The sequence below is a fragment of the Sebastes fasciatus genome, chromosome 19, assembly GCF_043250625.1.
Source record: "Sebastes fasciatus isolate fSebFas1 chromosome 19, fSebFas1.pri, whole genome shotgun sequence".
Classification (NCBI taxonomy): domain Eukaryota; kingdom Metazoa; phylum Chordata; class Actinopteri; order Perciformes; family Sebastidae; genus Sebastes; species Sebastes fasciatus.
The window spans coordinates 279,342-286,013 of NC_133813.1; the positions used below are offsets into that span (position 1 = coordinate 279,342).

Sequence of the window (6,672 nt, forward strand, 5' to 3'; positions counted from 1 at the left end):
GGGGGGGGGGGTTGTAGTGGTAATGGGGGGGGTGATGGTAGTAGTGGTAATGGGGGGTGGGGGGGGTGTGTAGTGGTAATGGGGGGGTGGGGTATGGTAGTGTGGTAATGGGGGGGGTGGGGGGGGGGTTGTGGTAATGGGGGGTGATGGTTAGTGTGGTAATGGGGGGTGGGGGGGGTTGTAGTGGTAATGGGGGGTGATGGTAGTAGTGGTAATGGGGGGTGGGGGGGGTTGTAGTGGTAATGGGGGGTGATGGTATGATGGGGGTGGGGGGGGTTGTGTAATGGGGGGGGGGCATTTAGAAAGTTCAGAGGAGCATTAACCGGGGTTGATTACGCCAAATGGCCCTTTTAATTTACCGCGGTCTTCTATTGATCACAGGAGTGCAGATTAAAGCGTTCAATGAAGCCCGTGATGAGGTATTAACCAGCTGGAGCCCCCCGGGGGCCCGAGGGGATCGGGGGGGATCGGGGGGCTCCGCCTGTGTACAGTTATTCCCCTGTAATGAAGTGCCTCTATGCAGCGGCATGGAGCCCCGGCAGGAAAAATAGATTGAAGATGATGAGCTCTTCAAAGTCATTCCTTGCTCTCTCATTCCACCTCATGCCCGGCGTCTCCCGTCCCGCCGCCACCGCCCGCCCCAAATGCCTCGGATTTACTTAGCCGGCTGGACCGATGCAATTTTTATGACCTTATTGCTTTTTTACCATGGTAATAGTTTAGAATCAATTTATCAATCTGCAGGAGCCATCAGGCATGTTGCCCTCAAAGATCAAGTCCAGGTCATTCCATCATTGCACTCCGGAGCACTGAGATGGAAAGACAGCAGGGAAAAAACACCACCGCCCCCCCCGCCACCGCCACCGCCACCGCATCCCGAATACCCCCCCCACCGCCACCACGTACCCCATCACCCACCCCCCCCCCTCCACCACGTACCCCATCACTGCCACGGGCCATATGAGAATGCTCCTCAAACAGCTTAGGAAACATGCTCTCACCAGTTTAACCCCCCCCCTCTCTGATTATCTATCTGCTGGTGATGGAGAGGGGGATCGAGAAGCCCCGCCACAATAAGAGCCTCTCCACTTTCACAAGTGAGGCAGAACAGCAGCTCTCTCTTAATGCTGCCGTCCAATCAGACGCTGCCGCTGGAACGCTGAAGACAACGTAGAGAGCGGCAGCGAGAACGTCTCCAGGTACCTGATACCTGATAGATATCTGATATCTATAATGTGTGTAGAATAATGTGCTGTTGTAGAAAAATATATAGAAAATTTGCAAAAAAATATCCCAGATAAATGTACTAAGATATCATAAATATATATATAGAAAAATATGTTGAAAAATATTATAGAAAAATGTGCTGAGGTATCATAAAAAAATATAAATATAAAACTATTTGTTTTTGTGCAGAATAAACTAAGAAAGACTCTTATTATATGATAGTATAATATATATTATTAGTCTTCTATCTGTGAGTGCCGGTGATCAGCGTCTTTAAGTGGATCCACATTAACGTGGAGGATCTGGTCCTCTGAGCTGCTTCTTTATGTTCCCGATTGATTTCCTGTTTAACTGGTTTTCTAATCAATAACAGATTGAAGAGGACAATTTATTCCTGAGATTAATATGTTTAAATGAGCGTTACGGCTCGACTGTCCTTTGTTTGGCTTCAGCAAATGTCAATTAATGTTCCATCTCCCCGCTGGGATCAGGCCTGAGAGCTTTCATTCAATTAGGCTGAATGATGTGAGGCTGCGTCTACTGTACGCTCTTAATGCTGCTGCACTAACGTGATAATGGCGGCGTGGCGGCGTGGCGGCGTGGCGGCGTTTCACTGAGCTGCCAGGAGACAAAGTCAAATATTCAACTTTATCTTTTTATATATCTGAATTCAAACTGGAACTAAAAACATCAGTTAACACGATGTTAAAGAGAATTAATGTGACTGATTAATGTATTCATTTCATCATTTAATGTGTAATCTCTTAAGGATTTGACTTTTAATAACAACAGTAAGAGTTCAATATAAAGAATAAAGTTGGTTTATATCAGGGAGAAGATTACAGAAAAACTAAAAACCTAAATATTCATGGAGAGACTTTCCTTCAATTAATCTAATTGATCTTCTTTAATTCTGCTCGTCAGCAGGATCATCTCCTCTGAGAGATACATACTTTACTTTCTGATCTTTCTGTTGAGCGGACATCTCACTGTTTACAATATTTAATCACCATTAATCACCATTAATCTCACATATTCTATCTGTTCAAAATGAACCTTAAAGGGAGATTTGGCAAGTTTTTCCTCTCCAACATTTAGTGTCAGTTTGGAGCGTTATTTAACCTCTTCATGACCAGCTAGTCTACCATGATTGATACCGATGGATTCATCAGGTTATACAGTTTCATACCAGACGCCATCTTGGTTTCTGGCTGTCTCCATCTTGTTTTTTTGCAACCAGAAGTGATCCGAGAGGGTGGAGCTAAGTATATCCGAACGCTGAGTTTCATATGATACCAGTATCTTCACTATAGCTTTAAAACGAGCCGCTACGACCTAAAAGTCACGAGTTGAGTTAAAGAAATGAATGGCGTTAAAACGAATTTGCGTTAACGTGTATTATCGCGTTAACTTTGACATTCTTATGTATAACATATAATAAAATAATCTGTCTGAAGATAAATGCAAACTACTCGTGTATTGTTGAATCTAGGTGAACGGCGTCCTTCATGCTGGTATCTGTCTCCTCCTGCAGCCGTCTGGACGTCTCGGAGACTCTCAGCAGCTGTTCAGATTTACAGCGACTGTCCGTCAGATCTGCCCTGCAGGAGATCTCCTCCGCCGGGTTTATTTAGTCTGGAATATTTCCACTGTGGGCCTGTTATTCCCACATGGATCCCGGTCCGGCTCCAGTAACAGCAGCAGAGGGTGGGGAGGAACCAGACTGCAGCCGAGGCAGCGCTTATTAAATTACTTCATGATCAATAGCAATGTGTTTATTTTCCTGCATAGTGTTATTCATTAGACATTCAGAGAGCCTTAAAGAGGCTCATTAGGGGAGATGTGAGGAGCCGGGAGGAGCAGCGAGTCGCTGCCGGGCAGATGGTTTCACAGGACACTAAATATAGAGCCGCCCCCCCCACAACGCCTCGGAGAAACCAACTGGAACACACACACATTCACACAATGAGGCCTTATTTTATGCTATAGCGGCGTGACTCTGAGGATGTTGGTCAGCACTTTGGTCCAGACTGAAATATCTCAACAACTGTTGGACGGATTCATATTAAATCAGAGGATGAGTCCTCCTGACTCTGGGGATGCTTTGACTTTTCCTCTAGCGCCACCATGAGGTTCACCATAAGACGTAGGTAATGACAACGACAAGACGTAGGTGACAACGACAAGATGTATGTGAAGACGACAGGACGTAGGTGACAACGACAAGACATAGGTAATGACAACGACAAGACGTAGGTGATGACAGCAACAGGACGTAGGTGACAACGACAAGACGTAGGTGAAGACGTCAGGACGTAGGTGATGACAATGACAGGACGTAGGTGATGACAACAGGACGTAGGTGACAACGACAAGACATAGGTGAAGACGACAGGACGTAAGTGATGACAACAGGATGTAGGTGACAACGACAAGACGTAGGTGATGACAATAGGACGTAGATGACAACGACAAGACGTAGGTGACAACAACAAGACATAGGTGACGGCGACAGGACGTAGGTGAAGACGACAGGACGTAGGTGACGACAGGAGGACGTAGGTGTGTCTCGTAGAGTTTTTTAGTGCGCTCGCATCATTGCAACGTGAAACCAGAACTTACCGGATCAAATGTTACAACACAAAGCAGAACCGTGGTTCGGACTCTCCGGTGTGACTGACCTTGCGCAGCAGACGGCCTCTTGTTTGATGTGGACCGGGAGGAAGTTGGGTATCAAAGGTTGCCAGTTGTGATCCTCATTAGCTCCTCACAGCTGAATTCATCTGCTTCCTGTAACAGCAGAGCAGACCGGCCTCCATTCATTCCCTCCTAATATATTGAAATACTATGCAACATGCTTAAGTAATAGATGAGAGCAATCACAGTCTGTCACAGTATGATTGATTATTTGATGACACTTTGTGGTAGTTTTTAACTCATCCCGTCCCGGTGGTGTGTCCTCGTGGGTATTGAACACGGAGCACAGTAATGGGTTCACGAGGCCAGATGTGATGAATATTTAAAATGGGACTTACATGCAACTGTGTCAAGGGCACGGACTAAATTATTAGTTTAGCGTCAGCGTGGCGACGAGTCTATAAACAGATCCATTCCTCTTTGTCACGTTGACTTTTTAAATGATTGTTTTCACTGTAAATCACTGGCAGTAAATACCATGAATAACACATCATCGTCTGCACGCCGGCGGCTCCAACGAGAGGTCGCAGGATGAACCTGAGAGGTCACGAGATGACGACCAGGACAGGAGACAGAAAAAAGAAAAAGTCTGCTGGATGCAGCGGAGGCCAGTCGCTAGAGGGCAGATGAACCGCGCCGCGCCGCCGCCGGCCACAACACTGAACTCAGTCTGGGACTATTATCAGCGACTGATTGATCCACATCTGGTGCTTTCTTGTTTTAGACTCTGTGAGGTTTGTTTTGGTTGAGGGATACGGAACGGATATGACGTCACATTACTCAGACTACCACAATAAAAGCGGTAACTTCCTTCTGCCTCCACATAGACTCAGATGAAGCAAATATATTGATTCTGGCATTAAAACATCGATTCAGAAATCATAAATAATAATCACGATACATACAAGAATTGATTTTTTTCCGTTATAGCCGTTATAGACAACCGAGAAAGTCGGGAAGGTCTCAGTTTTTAAGTTTCAATCTGTTCACAAAGAGATTAATACGTGTAAATTAATACATATAGAACCTTTAAAGATTACAATAAACCTTCTGAAGTCCAAACTAAGACCATAATCTGTGGTAAAGAGTCCCAACTGGACTTCTGAGGAGGTCACAAGCCAAAGAGGTCGGAGCCTCCGCTGGATGCAATGATCTGTCTTTCACAGAGAGGTCATTTCATTGAATGCCACAACAGCAGTAAACAGGGAATAATGGAAGGATGAGGTCTTTGGGATTCCAGCAGCCAATCAGGAGCCGGCGTCTCGCGTCCTCTGGCTGCCCTGACCTACAGCATTCCCAGAAAGAGGCTGTTTTCTGGCCAATATTGGACTAATCCCCCCCTCCATCTGCCTGCTCCTGGAGGTCAGCCTTAAAAAAAGCATTAAGCAAATAGCTAATGGAATTAAGGCTATAATAATATAGGGATATAGTGAGACAATTCTATTAACAAGATATAAATCATGTTGAGTGTGAGGTAAGTGTTTTTTAATTGATTGATGGAAACGGCGATCCATAGGTTTTCTGGAGACTAACAGCCATTTACTGTCTCCTGCAGAGTAAAAGAGGCAAAAAGGGAGAGATAAGAAAATTACGGCGGGCTGAGGAATAAATTATTCACAAAAGATAATCATTTTGTGCTGACATTACTAATGTGAAGAAGCATTTAATCTCCCTCCGCTGGGACGGGGGACCCGGGTGAAGGTTTTTATAAAGATTAAACCTGCACCACAACGCCGCCGCGCTCCTATTACCCACACCGCTGTCCTCTAATCAAGGGGAGGGGAGGCAGTGCATTCTGGGTACTCCGTGGACTCAGGAACACGTGTGTACAAATACACATTAGTATACATTAGTGAGCGATACTTTCATCGTCATGGTGATATGAACGTGCTCCATAAACCAACGTGATGAATAAAGATCCTGTTATTTACCGACGGATGTTTGTGTTCTTCACTCTGTATTCTGATATCAGAAACATGATTTATTTTATCGACATTTTAGATTTCCAGTTAGATATTAATGAGTTGCTGTTCTAGAAACATCATTTAGCCTTGTTATATTTTAGATTCTAATCCAGTTCTGACAACCAGGCAACACAGGAAATGTAGAGTGAATATTACACTTAAAGGGGCTGTTAGTAAGAATCCTAAATGTCTTGTTAACAGCTTCACCTGTGTCCGTTAAGTCAACTAAAGTCAGCGTCCTGTTGCTGGCGCTTGTGCTCGCTCTACATAGACATGAAGGAGCATCGCTCAACACAGTGAGGAGACACACATCAGCTAGGAGAAGAAGAAAAAGAAGAAGAAGAAGAAGAATATTGACAAAAAACAGCAGAGTTAAACCAGAAGGTTTAGTCTCAGAGAAAAGAGAGAGGAACCGATGAGGAACTGACCATGAAACAGGAAACACAGCAGGATGATGAGACACAGGTGAGACCAATCAGGGCGGGGCAGACAATCACTAACTATCAGGGAAAAATACAAAGGCAGGAAGTTAAACTAGACATGACACCAGAGGAGTGAACCTATCAAAATAAAACAGGAAACACTAAATAAATAAGAACATGGAATATAAAAGAAAAAAAAAAGAAGCTAGAAACCAAAACTCAGAGTCCACTAAAGAGATAAACACACGATATAAAGTCCACAGAGACAACCGTGACCGTGATAAATATTATATTCCACTTCTGACAGTAGATCCCCCAAAATGTTTAAATACAGTAAAACCACAGAGAGCTGCAGGAAAAAC

At 44.5% G+C, this 6,672-nt stretch overlaps 1 long non-coding RNA gene across 1 annotated transcript in view; it reads right to left on the reverse strand.

The window, feature by feature from the left end:
• The window catches only part of LOC141757480 (uncharacterized), a 12,517-nt gene extending 6,313 nt beyond the window's left edge, over positions 1-6,204 (reverse strand). Inside the window, exons 1-2 of the long non-coding RNA XR_012591654.1 lie at positions 6,096-6,204; positions 3,909-4,017 (exon numbers count right to left, since the gene is read on the reverse strand). This is a non-coding gene — a long non-coding RNA (uncharacterized LOC141757480). The remainder of the gene's footprint in view (positions 1-3,908; positions 4,018-6,095) is intronic.
• Between the last annotated feature and the right edge of the window lie 468 nt (positions 6,205-6,672).